The sequence below is a fragment of the Oncorhynchus keta genome, chromosome 35 (assembly GCF_023373465.1).
Source record: "Oncorhynchus keta strain PuntledgeMale-10-30-2019 chromosome 35, Oket_V2, whole genome shotgun sequence".
Classification (NCBI taxonomy): Eukaryota; Metazoa; Chordata; class Actinopteri; order Salmoniformes; family Salmonidae; genus Oncorhynchus; species Oncorhynchus keta.
Genome location: NC_068455.1, coordinates 2,606,878 through 2,624,680, shown reverse-complemented (window position 1 = coordinate 2,624,680; position 17,803 = coordinate 2,606,878). Strand labels below are relative to the sequence as shown.

At 49.1% G+C, this 17,803-nt stretch overlaps 1 long non-coding RNA gene across 2 annotated transcripts; it reads left to right on the top strand.

Moving 5' to 3' along the window:
- The first annotated feature begins 10,801 nt into the window (after positions 1-10,801).
- LOC127915567 (uncharacterized) lies at positions 10,802-11,603 on the top strand. Of its 2 annotated transcripts, none has more exons than XR_008091359.1 (3): positions 10,802-11,091; positions 11,177-11,422; positions 11,540-11,603. It is a non-coding gene; the product is annotated as an uncharacterized LOC127915567 (long non-coding RNA). The 2 variants fall into 2 exon arrangements; XR_008091358.1 differs by having other exon boundaries at positions 11,499-11,603.
- Positions 11,604-17,803: the final 6,200 nt, after the last annotated feature.

Below are 17,803 nucleotides of genomic sequence, written 5' to 3'. Positions count from 1 at the left end.
GGAGGCTATATACAGGGGGTACCGGTACAGAGTCAATGTGGAGGCTATATACAGGGGTACCGGTACAGAGTCAATGTGGAGGCTATATGCAGGGGGTACTGGTACAGAGTCAATGTGGAGGTTATATACAGGGGGTACTGGTACAGAGTCAATGTGGAGGCTATATACAGGGTCAATGTACTGGTACAGAGTCAATGTGGAGGCTATATACAGGGGGATTACCGGTACAGAGTCAATGTGGAGGCTATATGCAGGGGGTACTGGTACAGAGTCAATGTGGAGGCTATATACAGGGTATTACGGTACAGAGTCAATGTGGAGGCTATATACAGGGTATTACGGTACAGAGTCAATGTGGAGGCTATATACAGGGGGTCCTGGTACAGAGTCAGTGTGGAGGCTATATACAGGGTATTACGGTACAGAGTCAGTGTGGAGGCTATATACAGGGTGTTACGGTACAGAGTCAATGTGGAGGCTATATACAGGGTTTTACGGTACAGAGTCAATGTGGAGGCTATATACAGGGTATTACCGGTACAGAGTCAATGTGGAGGCTATATACAGGGTATTACAGGGGGTACAGAGTCAATGTGGAGGCTATATACAGGGTATTACGGTACAGAGTCAATGTGGAGGCTATATACAGGGTATTACGGTACAGAGTCAATGTGGAGGCTATATACAACCAGGTATTACAGTACAGAGTCAATGTGGAGGCTATATACAGGGGTACCGGTACAGAGTCAATGTGGAGGCTATATACAGGGTGTTCAATGTGGAGGCGGTACAGAGAGTCAATGTGGAGGCTATATACAGGGGTACCGTTACAGAGTCAATGTGGAGGCTATATACAGGGTATTACGGTACAGAGTCAATGTGGAGGCTATATACAGGGTGTTACGGTACAGAGTCAATGTGGAGGCTATATACAGGGGTACCGGTACAGAGTCAATGTGGAGGCTATATACAGGGTATTACGGTACAGAGTCAATGTGGAGGCTATATACAGGGGGTATACAGGGTATTACGGTACAGAGTCAATGTGGAGGCTATATACAGGGGGTACTGGTACAGAGTCAATGTGGAGGCTATATACAGGGGTACGGTACAGAGTCAATGTGGAGGCTATATACAGAGTCAATGTGTTACGGTACAGAGTCAATGTGGAGGCTATATACAGGGTTTTGTGGACGGTACAGAGTCAATGTGGAGGCTATATACAGGGTGTTACGGTACAGAGTCAATGTGGAGGCTATATACAGGGTATTACCAGTACAGAGTCAATGTGGAGGCTATATACAGGGGTACGGTACAGAGTCAATGTGGAGGCTATATACAGGGGGTACGGTACAGAGTCAATGTGGAGGCTATATACAGGGGTATTACAGTACAGAGTCAATGTGGAGGCTATATACAGGGGGTACCGGTACAGAGTCAATGTGGAGGCTATATACAGGGTGTTCAATGTGGAGCCTATATACAGGTACAGAGTCAATGTGGAGGCTTTAAACAGGGGGTACCGTTACAGAGTCAATGTGGAGGCTATATACAGGGTATTACGGTACAGAGTCAATGTGGAGGCTATATACAGGGTGTTACGGTACAGAGTCAATGTGGAGGCTATATACAGGGGGTACCGGTACAGAGTCAGTGTGGAGGCTATATACAGGGGGTACCGGTACAGAGTCAATGTGGAGGCTATATACAGGGGGTACCGGTACAGAGTAAATGTGGAGGCTATATACAGGGGGTACTGGTACAGAGTCAATGTGGAGGCTATATACAGGGGGTACCGGTACAGAGTCAATGTGGAGGCTATATACAGGGGGTACCGGTACAGAGTCAATGTGGAGGCTATATACAGGGGTACCGGTACAGAGTCAATGTGGAGGCTATATACTGGTGGTACCAGTACAGAGTCAATGTGGAGGCTATATACAGGGGGTACCGGTACAGAGTCAATGTGGAGGCTATATACTGGTGGTACCAGTACAGAGTCAATGTGGAGGCTATATACAGGGTGTTACGGTACAGAGTCAGTGTGGAGGCTATATACAGGGGGTACCGGTACAGAGTCAATGTGGAGGCTATATACTGGTGGTACCAGTACAGAGTCAATGTGGAGGCTATATACAGGGCTACCGGTACAGAGTCAATGTGGAGGCTATATACAGGGGGTATCGGTACAGAGTCAATGTGGAGGCTATATACAGGGTATTACGGTACAGAGTCAATGTGGAGGCTATATACAGGGTGTTACGGTACAGAGTCAATGTGGAGGCTATATACAGGGGTACCGGTACAGAGTCAATGTGGAGGCTATATACAGGGGTACCGGTACAGAGTCAATAGTGGGGGCACCGGTTAGTCGAGGTAATTCAGGTAATATGTACATGTAGGTAGAGTTATTAAGTGACTATGCATAGATAATAATAGAGAGGAGCAGCAGCATAAAATGAGGGTGGGGGCAATGCAAATTATCTGGGGTAGCCATTTGATTAGAAGCTCAGGAGTCTTATGGCAGAAGCTGTTTATAGAAGCCTCTTGGTCCTAGACTTGGCGTTCCGGTACTGCTTGCCGTGCAAAAAGTAGCAGAAAGAACAGTCTATGACTGGGGTGGCTGAAGTGTTTCACAGTTTTTTGGGCCTTCCTCTGACACCGCCTGGTATAGAGGTCCTGGATGTCAGGAAGCATTGCCACAGTGATGTACTGGGCTGTACGCACTACCCTCTTATTTACAATGACAGCCTAGTGGGTTAACTGCCTTGTTCCGGAGCAGAATGACAGATTTTTACCTGTCAGTTCGATCTTACAACCTTTAGGTTACTGGCCCAACGCTCTAACCACTAGGCTACCTGCTGGTTACTGGCCAAACGCTCTAACCACTAGGCTATCTGCTGGTTACTGGCCAAACGCTCTAACCACTAGGCTATCTGCTGGTTACTGGCCCAACGCTCTAACCACTAGGCTCTAACCACTTACCTGCTGGTTACTGGCCCAACGCTCTAACCACTAGACTACCTGCTGCTGGTTACTGGCCCAACGCTCTAACCACTAGGCTACCTGCTGGTTACTGGCCCAACGCTCTAACCACTAGGCTACCTGCTGGTTACTGGCCCAACGCTCTAACCACTAGGCTACCTGCTGGTTACTGGCCCAACGCTCTAACCACTAGCCTACCTGCTGGTTACTGACCCAACGCTCTAACCACTAGGCTACCTGCCTCTAACCACTAGGCTACCTGCTGGTTACTGGCCCAACGCGCTAACCACTAGGCTACCTGCCTCTAACCACTAGGCGACCTGCTGGTTACTGGCCCAACACTCAAACCACTAGGCTACCTGCTGGTTACTGGCCCAACTCCTCTAACCACTAGGCTATCTGCTGGTTACTTGCCCAACACTCTAACCACTAGGCTACCTGCTGGTTACTGGCCCAACGCTCTAACCACTAGGCTACCTGCTGGTTACTGGCCCAACACTCTAACCACTAGGCTACCTGCTGGTTACTGACCCAACGCTCTAACCACTAGGCTACCTGCTGGTTACTGGCCCAACGCTCTAACCACTAGGCTACCTGCTGGTTACTGGCCCAACGCTCTAACCACTAGGCTACCTGCTGGTTACTGGCCCAACGCTCTAACCACTAGGCTACCTGCTGGTTACTGGCCCAACGCTCTAACCACTAGGCTACCTGCTGGTTACTGGCCCAACGCTACTCTAACCACTAGGCTACTTGCTGGTTACTGGCCCAACGCTCTAACCACTAGGCTACCTGCTGGCTTACTGTCCCAAAGCTCTAACCACTAGGCTACCTGCTGGTTACTGGCCCAACCACTAGCTACCTCTAACCACTAGGCTATCTGCTGGTTACTGGCTGAACCCTCTAACCACTAAGCTCCTGCTGGTTACTGGCCCAACGCTCTAACCACTAGGCTACCTGCTGGTTACTGGCCCCAACTACCTGCTCTAACCACTAGGCTACCTGCTGGTTACTGGCCCAACGCTCCACTAACCACTGGTTAGGCTAACCACTGCTGGTTACTGGCCCAACGCTCTAACCACTCTAACCACTAGGCTACTAGGCTACCTGCTGGTTACTGGCCCAACGCTCTAACCACTAGGCTACCTGCTGGTTACTGGCTATCTGCTGGTTACTGGCCCTAACACTCTAACCACTAGGCTACCTGCTGGTTACTGGCCCAACGCAACCACTCTAACCACTAGGCTACCTGCTGGTTACTGGCCCAACGCTGGCTCTAACCACTAGGCTACCTGCTGGTTACTGGCCCAACACTAACCACTAGGCTACCTGCTGGTTACTGGCCCAACGCTAACCACTAGGCTACCTGCCTGGCTAACCACTAGGCTACCTGCTGGTTACTGGCCCAACACTCAAACCACTAGGCTACCTGCTGGTTACTGGCCCAACGCCTCTAACCACTAGGCTATCTGCTGGTTACTGGCCCAACGCTCTAACCACTAGGCTACCTGCTGGTTACTGGCCCCACTACTACCTGCTGGTTACTCTAACCACCACTAGGCTACCTGCTGGTTACTGGCCCAACGCTCTAACCACTAGGCTACCTGCTGGTTACTGACCCAACGCTCTAACCACTAGGCTACCTGCTGGTTACTGGCCCAACGCTCTAACCACTAGGCTACCTGCTGGTTACTGGCCCAACGCTCTAACCACTAGGCTACCTGCTGGTTACTGGCCCAATGCCTCTAACCACTAGGCTACCTGCTGGTTACTGGCCGAACGCTCTAACCACTAAGCTACCTGCTGGTTACTGGCCCAAAGCTCGAACCACTAGGCTACCTGCTGGTTACTGGCCCAACGCCTCTAACCACTAGGCTATCTGCTGTTTACTGGCTGAACCCTCTAACCACTAAGCTACATGCTGGATACTGGCCCAACGCTCTAACCACTAGGCTACCTGCTGGTTACTGACTAACCACTAGGCTACCTGCTGGGCTTGCTGGTTACTGGCCCAACAACCACTAGGCTCAAACCACTAGGCTACCTGCTGGTTACTGGCCCAACACCCCAACTACCTGCCTCTAACCACTAGGCTATCTGCTGGTTACTGGCCCAACACTCTAACCACTAGGCTACCTGCTGGTTACTGGCCCAACGCTCTAACCACTAGGCTACCTGCTGGTTACTGGCCCAACGCTCTAACCACTAGGCTACCTGCTGGTTACTGGCCCAACGCTCTAACCACTAGGCTACCTGCTGGTTACTAGGCTACCTGCTGGTTACGCTCTAACCACTAGGCTATCTGCTGGTTACTGGCCCAACGCTCTAACCACTAGGCTACCTGCTGGTTACTGGCCAAACACTCTAACCACTAGGCTACCTGCTGGTTACTGGCCCAACACTCTAACCACTAGGCTATCTGCTGGTTACTGGCCCAACGCTCTAACCACTAGGCTACCTGCTGGTTACTGGCCCAACGCTCTAACCACTAGGCTACCTGCTGGTTACTGACCCAACGCTCTAACCACTAGGCTACCTGCTGGTTACTGGCCCAACCACTAGGCTCCTAACCACTAGGCTACCTGCTGGTTACTGGCCCAACGCTCTAACCACTAGGCTACCTGCTGGTTACTGGCCCAACGCTCTAACCACTAGGCTAACTGGCCACTCTAGGCTATCTACCTGCTGGTTACTGGCCCAACGCTCTAACCACTAGCCTACCTGCTGGTTACTGGCCCAACGCTCTAACCACTAGGCTACCTGCTCTCTAACCACTAGGCTACCTGCTGGTTACTGGCCCAACACTCAAACCACTAGGCTACCTGCTGGTTACTGGCCCAACGCCTCTAACCACTAGGCTATCTGCTGGTTACTGGCCCAACACTCTAACCACTAGGCTACCTGCTGGTTACTGGCCCAACGCTCTAACCACTAGGCTACCTGCTGGTTACTGGCCCAACGCTCTAACCACTAGGCTACCTGCTGGTTACTGACCCAACGCTCTAACCACTAGGCTACCTGCTGGTTACTGGCCCAAAGCTCTAACCACTAGGCTACCTGCTGGTTACTGGCCCAACGCTCTAACCACTAGGCTACCTGCTGGTTACTGGCCCAACGCTCTAACCACTAGGCTACCTGCTGGTTACTGGCCCAACGCTCTAACCACTAGGCTACCTGCTGGTTACTGGCCCAACACCTCTAACCACTAGGCTACTTGCTGGTTACTGGCCGAACGCTCTAACCACTAAGCTACCTGCTGGTTACTGTCCCAAAGCTCTAACCACTAGGCTACCTGCTGGTTACTGGCCCAACGCCTCTAACCACTAGGCTATCTGCTGGTTACTGGCTGAACCCTCTAACCACTAGGCTACCTGCTGGTTACTGGCCGAACGCTCTAACCACTAGGCTACCTGCTGGTTACTGGCCCAACGCTCTAACCACTAGGCTACCTGCTGGTTACTGGCCCAACGCTCTAACCACTAGGCTACCTGCTGGTTACTGGCCCAACGCCTCTAACCACTAGGCTATCTGCTGGTTACTGGCTGAACCCTCTAACCACTAAGCTACCTGCTGGTTACTGGCCCAACGCTCTAACCACTAGGCTACCTGCCTCTAACCACTAGGCTACCTGCTGGTTACTGGCCCAACACTCTAACCACTAGGCTACCTGCTGGTTACTGGCCCAACGCCTCTAACCACTAGGCTACCTGCTGGTTACTGGCCCAACGCTCTAACCACTAAGCTACCTGCTGGTTACTGGCCCAACGCCTCTAACCACTAGGCTATCTGCTGGTTACTGGCCCAACCTCTCCACTAACCACTAAGCTACCTGCTGGTTACTGGCCCAACGCTCTAACCACTAGGCTACCTGCTGGTTACTGGCCCAACACTCTAACCACTAGGCTACCTGCCTGGTTACTGGCCCAACACTCTAACCACTAGGCTACCTGCTGGTTACTGGCCCAACGCTCTAACCACTAGGCTACCTGCTGGTTACTGGCCCAACACTCTAACCACTAGGCTACCTGCTGGTTACTGGCCCAACGCTCTAACCACTAGGCTACCTGCTGGTTACTGGCCCAACGCTCTAACCACTAGGCTACCTGCTGGTTACTGGCCCAACGCTCTAACCACTAGGCTACCTGCTGGTTACTGGCCCAACGCTCTAACCACTAGGCTATCTGCTGGTTACTGGCCCAACGCTCTAACCACTAGGCTACCTGCTGGTTACTAGCCAAACACTCTAACCACTAGGCTACCTGCTGGTTACTAGCCGCTCTAACCACTAGGCTACTGGCCCAAAGCTCTGGCTGGTTACATCTGCTGGTTACTGGCCGAACCCTCTGACCACTAAGCTACCTGCTCTAACCACTAGGCTATCTGCTGGTTACTGGCCCAACGCTCTAACCACTAGGCTACCTGCTGGTTACTGGCCCAACGCTCTAACCACTAGGCTACCTGCTGGTTACTGGCCCAACGCTCTAACCACTAGGCTACCTGCTGGTTACTAGCCCAATGCTCTAACCACTAGGCTACCTGCCTCTAACCACTAGGCTATCTGTTAGTTACTAGCCCAATGCTCTAACCACTAGGCTACCTGCCTCTAACCACTAGGCTATCGGTTAGTTACTAGCCCAATGCTCTAACCACTAGGCTACCTGCTGGTTACTGGCCCAACACTCTAACCACTAGGCTACCTGCTGGTTACTGGCCCAACGCTCTAACCACTAGGCTACCTGCTGGTTACTAGCCCAACGCTCTAACCACTAGGCTATCTGCTGGTTACTGGTCCAACACTCTAACCACTAGGCTACCTGCCTCTAACCACTAGGCTACCTGCCTCTAACCACTAGGCTACCTGCCTCTAACCACTAGGCTACCTGCTGGCCACCTGCCACACGAGGTGTTCCTCTTGTCCAGGTGTGAAAGGTCAGTGTGGAGTACAATAGAGATGGCATCATCTGTGGATCTGTTGGGGCGGTATGCAAATTGGAGTGGGTCTAGGGTTTCTGGGATGATGGTGTTGATGTGAGCCAAGACCAGCCTTTCAAAACACTTTATGGCTACAGGCGTGAGTGCTACGGGTCGGTAGTCATTTAGGCAGGTTACCTTTGTGTTCTTGGGCACAGGGATTATGGTGGCCTGCTTGAAACATGTTGGTATTACAGACTCAGACAGGGAGAGTTTGAAAATGTCAGTGAAGACACTTTCCAGTTGGTCAGCGCGTGCTCGGAGCACACGTCATGGTAATCCATCTGGCCCTGTGGCCATGTGAACGTTGACTTGTTTAAAGTGTTACTCACACCGGTTGCGGAGAGCGTGATCACACAGTCGTCCTGAACAACTGATGATCTCATGCATGTTTCAGTGTTACTTTTCTCAAAATGAGCATAGAAGTAATTTAGCTCGTCTGGTAGGCTCGTGTCTGTGCTTCCCTTTGTAGTCTGTAATAGTTTGCAGGCCCTGCCACATCCGACGAGCGTCGGAGCCGGTGTAGTATGATTAGATCTCAGTCCTGTACTGATGCTTTCCCTGTTTGATGCTTCGTCGGAGGGCATAGCAATATTTCTTATAAGCTTCCGGGTTAGAGTCCCGCTCCTTGAAATTGGCAGCTCTAGCCTTTAGCTCATTGCGGATGTTGCCTGTAATCCATGGTTTCTGGTTGGGGTATGTACGTACAGTCACTGTGGGGACGACGTCATCAATGCATTTATTGATGAAGCCAGTGACTGATGTGATGTACTCCTCAATGCCATCGGAAGAATCCTGGTACATATTCCAGTCTGTCTTTAGCAAAACAGTCCTGAAGCTCAGCATCTGCTTCATCTGACCACAGCTCATTGAGTGCGGTCTTAGTGCGGTCTTAGTGCCAGCATCGGTCTGTGGTAGTTTTGTAGACAGCTATGAAAAGTACAGATGAAAACTCTATAGGGAAATTGAGTGATTTACAGCTTATCATGAGGTACTCTACCTCACGCAAAACCTTGAGACTTTCTTAGATATCGTTCAACAGCTGTTGTTTACAAATATATATATAGACCTTTACCCCTTGTCTTACCAGAGACTGCTGTTCTATCCTGCAGATACAGTGCATAACCCGCCTGTTGTATGTTATTCATGTCATCGTTCAGCCACGACTCGGTGAAACATAAGATATTACAGTTTTTAATGTCCTGTTGGTAGGATATACATGCTTTTAGTTCATCCACTTTATTATCCAGCGATTGTACGTTGGCCAATAGTACCGATGGCAAAGGCAGATTAGCCTCCGGAACCTTAGAAGGCCCGATCTCCTTCCGCCAAACCTCTGTCTCTTGGTCCTGTGAGGGATGAGGGCCTGTTCGGTGTCTGGAGTAAATCCCTCTCGTTCGACTTGTTAAAGAAAAATTATTTGTCTAATTCGAGGTGAGTAATCGCTGTTCTGATGTCCAGAAGCTCTTTTTGGTTATAAGAGTCGGTAACAGCAACATTATGTACAAAGTAAGTTACAAACAATGCGAAAAATAAATTTAAAAAATAGCATGGTTGGTTAGGGCCAGTAAAACAGCAGCCATTTTATTTCAATCTGATATCTGGGTAAATTAACATCATTTCAAAACGTTAATTTAAACGAACACTAATTGCCTCAAAATCTGTTGTTCATGATGCATACGCCTACTAAATAGAACGAAATCATCACTAGTTTGTCACTTGACATCTTCAATTAGCTCCCGTCGCGCTGATTCATTTGAATAGAAGTTGTGAATGGCAGCAAACATAGAACCCTCTGGTGAAAGAGCCGCGCAGCATTCGGTAGCCAATGGGAGAAGACGCGATCAAAGCCCCGGTCCCAGGCAGTGTGGGACTCGCTCACACCTCCACTCATTAATAAACTAATTGACCGGTTCGTTTCACATTAGTTCGGTGTGTTCAGATAATCTGTTCTACTTAAATTCCTGGATATTTTCACCCCGTGATAACGAAACGGGAGAAGTAGCACGGTCCTGTGTGTGTGCCACCTGCACGAGAAACAAGACGTGTGTACCGCCAGCAGCTTCGTCACCACATCACCACCTCCCCTACATCCCCCCGGACAAACAAACATCTCCCCGATCCAGGTGGGGCCTGAATACAGCAGGGTAATGGATATGCTTCATGTTTGTAATGCTGTAAAATCTTGAGCAGTTAAGAAGGGCAGTTCCCATTGGCTAAAATTACAAGTTTGCATGTACTTATCAATAGTATTATTTATTTATTATTGAGTGTTTTCTGAAAGTAAAAATGAAAATATATTTTAAAAAAAAAGTGAATGAAAATGTGGGCTATATTTATGTTTATATTTAAGTTTTTCATACTAATTACACTCTTACAAAACCTACATGTCCAGTGTAGGATCTAAAAATCTACTGTTGTCACCTCCGTGTAAGACTGACTCATACTATAGTCTGGCTCTGAGATAACTGAGTCAATAACTAGTCTACACTCTAACAAAATATTTTTTTTTGTGGGGGGTTCTATCTAGACCCTTTTGCTTCCTTGGGTGAGATTGAATAACTCTCAATTATAATAATAATAATAATCTGCATAAAGTGCCTTCAGAAAGTATTCACACCCCCTTGAATTATTCCACATTTAGTTGAATTAATGTATTTCAACATTTTAATATAAAAATGAATAAAAAATGAAAAGCTGAAATGTCTTGGAGTCAATAAGTATTCAACCCCCCTTGGTTATGTCAAGCCTAAATAAGTTCAGGAGTAAAAATGTGCTTAACAAGTCTCATAATAAGTTGCATGGACTCTGTGTGCAATAATAGTGTTGAACATGATTTAATGACTACCTCATCTCTGTACCCAACACATACAATTATCTGTAAGGTCCCTCATCTCTGTACCCCACACATACAGTTATCTGTAAGGTCCCTCATCTCTGTACCCCACACATACAATTATCTGTAAGGTCCCTCATCTCTGTACCCCCACACATACAATTATCTGTAAGGTCCCTCATCTCTGTACCCCCACACATACAATTATCTGTAAGGTCCCTCATCTCTGTACCCCCACACATACAATTATCTGTAAGGTCCCTCATCTCTGTACCCCCACACATACAATTATCTGTAAGGTCCCTCATCTCTGTACCCCAACACATACAATTATCTGTAAGGTCCCTCATCTCTGTACCCCCCACACATACAATTATCTGTAAGGTCCCTCATCTCTGTACCCCACACATACAATTATCTGTAAGGTCCCTCATCTCTGTACCCCACACATACAATTATCTGTAAGGTCCCTCATCTCTGTACCCCACACATACAATTATCTGTAAGGTCCCTCATCTCTGTACCCCACACATACAATTATCTGTAAGGTCCCTCATCTCTGTACCCCACACATACAATTATCTGTAAGGTCCCTCATCTCTGTACCCCACACATACAATTATCTGTAAGGTCCCTCATCTCTGTACCCCACGGATACAATTATCTGTAAGGTCCCTCATCTCTGTACCCCACACATACAATTAAGGTCCCTCATCTCTGTACCCCACACATACAATTATCTGTAAGGTCCCTCATCTCTGTACCCCACACATACAATTATCTGTAAGGTCCCTCATCTCTGTACCCCACATACAATTATCTGTAATGTCCCTCATCTCTGTACCCCACACATACAATTATCTGTAAGGTCCCTCATCTCTGTACCCCACACATACAATTATCTGGTAGGTCCCTCATCTTTGTACCCCACGGATACAATTATCTGTAAGGTCCCTCATCTCTGTACCCCACACATACAGTTAGTTATCTGTAAGGTCCCTCATCTCTGTACCCCACACATACAGTTAGTTATCTGTAAGGTCCCTCATCTCTGTACCCCCACACATACAATTATCTGTAAGGTCCCTGACGTCAGTCAGACAACAACCCCCCTGCTGTTCTATAGAGACGTCAGTCAGACAACAACCCCCCTGCTGTTCTATAGAGACGTCAGTCAGACAACAACCCCCCTGCTGTTCTATAGAGACGTCAGCCAGACAACAACCCCCCTGCTGTTCTATAGAGACGTCAGTCAGACAACAACCCCCCTGCTGTTCTATAGAGACGTCAGTCAGACAACAACCCCCCTGCTGTTCTATAGAGACGTCAGTCAGACAACAACCCCCCTGCTGTTCTATAGAGACGTCAGTCAGACAACAACCCCCCTGCTGTTCTATAGAGACGTCAGTCAGACAACAACCCCCCTGCTGTTCTATAGAGACGTCAGCCAGACAACAACCCCCCTGCTGTTCTATAGAGACGTCAGTCAGACAACAACCCCCCTGCTGTTCTATAGAGACGTCAGCAAGACAACAACCCCCTGCTGTTCTATAGAGACGTCAGCAGTCCAGACAACAACCCCTGCTGTTCTAGACAACAACCCCCTGCTGTTCTATAGAGACGTCAGTCAGACAACAACCCCCCTGCTGTTCTATAGAGACGTCAGTCAGACAACAACCCCCCTGCTGTTCTATAGAGACGTCAGTCAGACAACAACCCCCCTGCTGTTCTATAGAGACGTCAGCCAGACAACAACCCCCCTGCTGTTCTATAGAGACGTCAGACAGACAACAACACCCCTGCTGTTCTATAGAGACGTCAGTCAGACAACAACCCCCTGCTGTTCTATAGAGACGTCAGTCAGACAACAACCCCCCTGCTGTTCTATAGAGACGTCAGTCAGACAACAACCCCCCTGCTGTTCTATAGAGACGTCAGTCAGACAACAACCCCCCTGCTGTTCTATAGAGACGTCAGTCAGACAACAACCCCCCTGCTGTTCTATAGAGACGCGTCAGCCAGACAACAACCCCCTGCTGTTCTATAGAGACGTCAGTCAGACAACAACCCCCTGCTGTTCTATAGAGACGTCAGCAGACAACAACCCCCTGCTGTTCTATAGAGACGTCAGCCAGACAACAACCCCCTGCTGTTCTATAGAGACGTCAGTCAGACAACAACCCCCCTGCTGTTCTATAGAGACGTCAGTCAGACAACAACCCCCCTGCTGTTCTATAGAGACGTCAGTCAGACAACAACCCCCCTGCTGTTCTATAGAGACGTCAGTCAGACAACAACCCCTGCTGTTCTATAGAGACGTCAGTCAGACAACAACCCCCCTGCTGTTCTATAGAGACGTCAGTCAGACAACAACCCCCCTGCTGTTCTATAGAGACGTCAGTCAGACAACAACCCCCCTGCTGTTCTATAGAGACGTCAGCAAGACAACAACATCCCTGCTGTTCTATAGAGACGTCAGCCAGACAACAACCCCCTGCTGTTCTATAGAGACGTCAGTCAGACAAGACAACCCCCTGCTGTTCTATAGAGACGTCAGTCAGACAACAACCCCCTGCTGTTCTATAGAGACGTCAGCTAGACAACAACCCCCTGCTGTTCTATAGAGACGTCAGACAACAACCCCCTGCTGTTCTATAGAGACGTCAGCCAGACAACAACCCCCTGCTGTTCTGTTCTATAGAGACGTCAGTCAGACAACAACCCCCTGCTGTTCTATAGAGACGTCAGTCAGACAACAACCCCCTGCTGTTCTATAGAGACGTCAGTCAGACAACAACCCCCTGCTGTTCTATAGAGACGTCAGTCAGACAACAACCCCCTGCTGTTCTATAGAGACGTCAGTCAGACAACAACCCCCTGCTGTTCTATAGAGAGCGACAGACAACAACCCCCTGCTGTTCTATAGAGACGTCAGACAGACAACAACCCCCTGCTGTTCTATAGAGACGTCAGTCAGACAACAACCCCTGCTGTTCTATAGAGACGTCAGTCAGACAACAACCCCCTGCTGTTCTATAGAGACGTCAGCCAGACAACAACCCCCTGCTGTTCTATAGAGACGTCAGAGACCAGACAACAACCCCCTGCTGTTCTATAGAGACGTCAGCAGACAACAACCCCCTGCTGTTCTATAGAGACGTCAGTCAGACAACAACCCCCCTGCTGTTCTATAGAGACGTCAGTCAGACAACAACCCCCCTGCTGTTCTATAGAGACGTCAGACAGACAACAACCCCCTGCTGTTCTATAGAGACGTCAGTCAGACAACAACCCCCCTGCTGTTCTATAGAGACGTCAGTCAGACAACAACCCCCCTGCTGTTCTATAGAGACGTCAGCCAGACAACAACCCCCCTGCTGTTCTATAGAGACGTCAGTCAGACAACAACCCCCCTGCTGTTCTATAGAGACGTCAGTCAGACAACAACCCCCCTGCTGTTCTATAGAGACGTCAGACAGACAACAACCCCCCTGCTGTTCTATAGAGACGTCAGTCAGACAACAACCCCCCTGCTGTTCTATAGAGACGTCAGTCAGACAACAACCCCCCTGCTGTTCTATAGAGACGTCAGTCAGACAACAACCCCCTGCTGTTCTATAGAGACGTCAGTCAGACAACAACCCCCCTGCTGTTCTATAGAGACGTCAGTCAGACAACAACCCCCCTGCTGTTCTATAGAGACGTCAGTCAGACAACAACCCCCCTGCTGTTCTATAGAGACGTCAGTCAGACAACAACCCCCCTGCTGTTCTATAGAGACGTCAGTCAGACAACAACCCCCCTGCTGTTCTATAGAGACGTCAGTCAGACAACAACCCCCTGCTGTTCTATAGAGACGACAACAACCCCCTCAGAGACGCTCAGACAACAACCCCCTGCTGTTCTATAGAGACGTCAGTCAGACAACAACCCCCTGCTGTTCTATAGAGACGTCAGTCAGACAACAACCCCCTGCTGTTCTATAGAGACGTCAGTCAGACAACAACCCCCTGCTGTTCTATAGAGACGTCAGACAACAACCCCCTGCAGAGACAACAACCCCCTGCTGTTCTATAGAGACGTCAGTCAGACAACAACCCCCTGCTGTTCTATAGAGACGTCAGCCAGACAACAACCCCTGCTGTTCTATAGAGACGTCAGTCAAGACAACAACCCCCTGCTGTTCTATAGAGACGTCAGTCAGACAACAACCCCCTGCTGTTCTATAGAGACGTCAGCCAGACAACAACCCCCTGCTGTTCTATAGAGACGTCAGTCAGACAACAACCCCCTGCTGTTCTATAGAGACGTCAGTCAGACAACAACCCCCCTGCTGTTCTATAGAGACGTCAGTCAGACAACAACCCCCCTGCTGTTCTATAGAGACGTCAGTCAGACAACAACCCCCCTGCTGTTCTATAGAGACGTCAGTCAGACAACAACCCCCTGCTGTTCTATAGAGACGTCAGACAACAACCCTGCTGACAACAACCCCCCCCTGCTGTTCTATAGAGACGTCAGCAGACAACAACCCCCTGCTGTTCTATAGAGACGTCAGTCAGACAACAACCCCCCTGCTGTTCTATAGAGACGTCAGCCAGACAACAACCCCCCTGCTGTTCTATAGAGACGTCAGTCAGACAACAACCCCCCTGCTGTTCTATAGAGACGTCAGTCAGACAACAACCCCCCTGCTGTTCTATAGAGACGTCAGTCAGACAACAACCCCCCTGCTGTTCTATAGAGACGTCAGTCAGACAACAACCCCCCTGCTGTTCTATAGAGACGTCAGTCAGACAACAACCCCCCTGCTGTTCTATAGAGACGTCAGCAAGACAACAACCCCCCTGCTGTTCTATAGAGACGTCAGCCAGACAACAACCCCCCTGCTGTTCTATAGAGACGCTGTTCTAGAGACGTCAGACAACAACCCCCCTGCTGTTCTATAGAGACGTCAGCCAGACAACAACCCCCCTGCTGTTCTATAGAGACGTCAGCCAGACAACAACCCCCTGCTGTTCTATAGAGACGTCAGTCAGACAACAACCCCCTGCTGTTCTATAGAGACGTCAGTCAGACAACAACCCCCTGTTCTATAGCTGTTCTATAGAGACGTCAGCCAGACAACAACCCCCTGCTGTTCTATAGAGACGTCAGCAAGACAACAACCCCCTGCTGTTCTATAGAGACGTCAGTCAGACAACAACCCCCTGCTGTTCTATAGAGACGTCAGACAGACAACAACCCCCTGCTGTTCTATAGAGACGTCAGTCAGACAACAACCCCCTGCTGTTCTATAGAGACGTCAGTCAGACAACAACCCCCTGCTGTTCTATAGAGACGTCAGTCAGACAACAACCCCCTGCTGTTCTATAGAGACGCGTCAGACAACAACCCCCTGCTGTTCTATAGAGACGTCAGACAACAGACAACAACCCCCTGCTGTTCTATAGAGACGTCAGCCAGACAACAACCCCCTGCTGTTCTATAGAGACGTCAGTCAGACAACAACCCCCCTGCTGTTCTATAGAGACGTCAGCCAGACAACAACCCCCCTGCTGTTCTATAGAGACGTCAGCAAGACAACAACCCCCCTGCTGTTCTATAGAGACGTCAGTCAGACAACAACCCCCCTGCTGTTCTATAGAGACGTCAGTCAGACAACAACCCCCTGCTGTTCTATAGAGACGTCAGTCAGACAACAACCCCTGCTGTTCTATACAACAACCCCCTGCTGTTCTATAGAGACGTCAGCCAGACAACAACCCCCTGCTGTTCTATAGAGACGTCAGCCAGACAACAACCCCCCTGCTGTTCTATAGAGACGTCAGCCAGACAACAACCCCCCTGCTGTTCTATAGAGACGTCAGTCAGACAACAACCCCCCTGCTGTTCTATAGAGACGTCAGTCAGACAACAACCCCCCTGCTGTTCTATAGAGACGTCAGTCAGACAACAACCCCCTGCTGTTCTATAGAGACGTCAGTCAGACAACAACCCCCCTGCTGTTCTATAGAGACGTCAGTCAGACAACAACCCCCCTGCTGTTCTATAGAGACGTCAGTCAGACAACAACCCCCCTGCTGTTCTATAGAGACGTCAGTCAGACAACAACCCCCCTGCTGTTCTATAGAGACGTCAGTCAGACAACAACCCCCCTGCTGTTCTATAGAGACGTCAGCAAGACAACAACATCCCTGCTGTTCTATAGAGACGTCAGTCAGACAACAACCCCCCTGCTGTTCTATAGAGACGTCAGCAAGACAACAACATCCCTGCTGTTCTATAGACACCAATCTCAATGAACATTTGCAAATCAACTTCATTGGAGGTATACAACACACTCTCTCGTCATGAGCCGTCCGTCCTTTACCGAGAACCACATACCAGATTTTAAGTGTCATTAGCAATTGCGTTTTAAGAGTATTTCTTGCACCTGCCTTGCTCGAATTCTAGACGTCAGATTAAAACGAGACGACAGCGTCCATAACGTGACCATTGGCCTTAAATAAAAAATGCCGTGTTGACTAAGTTTGTTGGTGAAACAGTTTTTATTACATTCCATCTGTTAAGAAACAATGACGTGATACCTTTTTTGTTTCTGAAAATCTGCAGTAGGTATGGTGTTCTTTGGATGATGATGTTTCCACCCCCATGCTTCACAGTAGGTATGGTGTTCTTTGGATGATGATGTTTCCACCCCCATGCTTCACAGTAGATATGGTGTTCTTTGGATGATGATGTTTCCACCCCCATGCTTCACAGTAGATATGGTGTTCTTTGGATGCAACTCAGCATTCTTTGTCCTCCAAACACGGCGACAGTAAGGGTTATACAGTATGATTTAGAAGGTTTATACAGTAAGGGTTAGACAGTAAGGGTTAGACAGTAAGGGTTAGAAAGTAAGATTTAGAAGGGTTAGACAGTAAGGGTTAGACAGTAAGGGTTAGGCAGTAAGGGTTAGGCAGTAAGGGTTAGACGGTAAGGGTTACGGTTACGGTTAGACAGTAA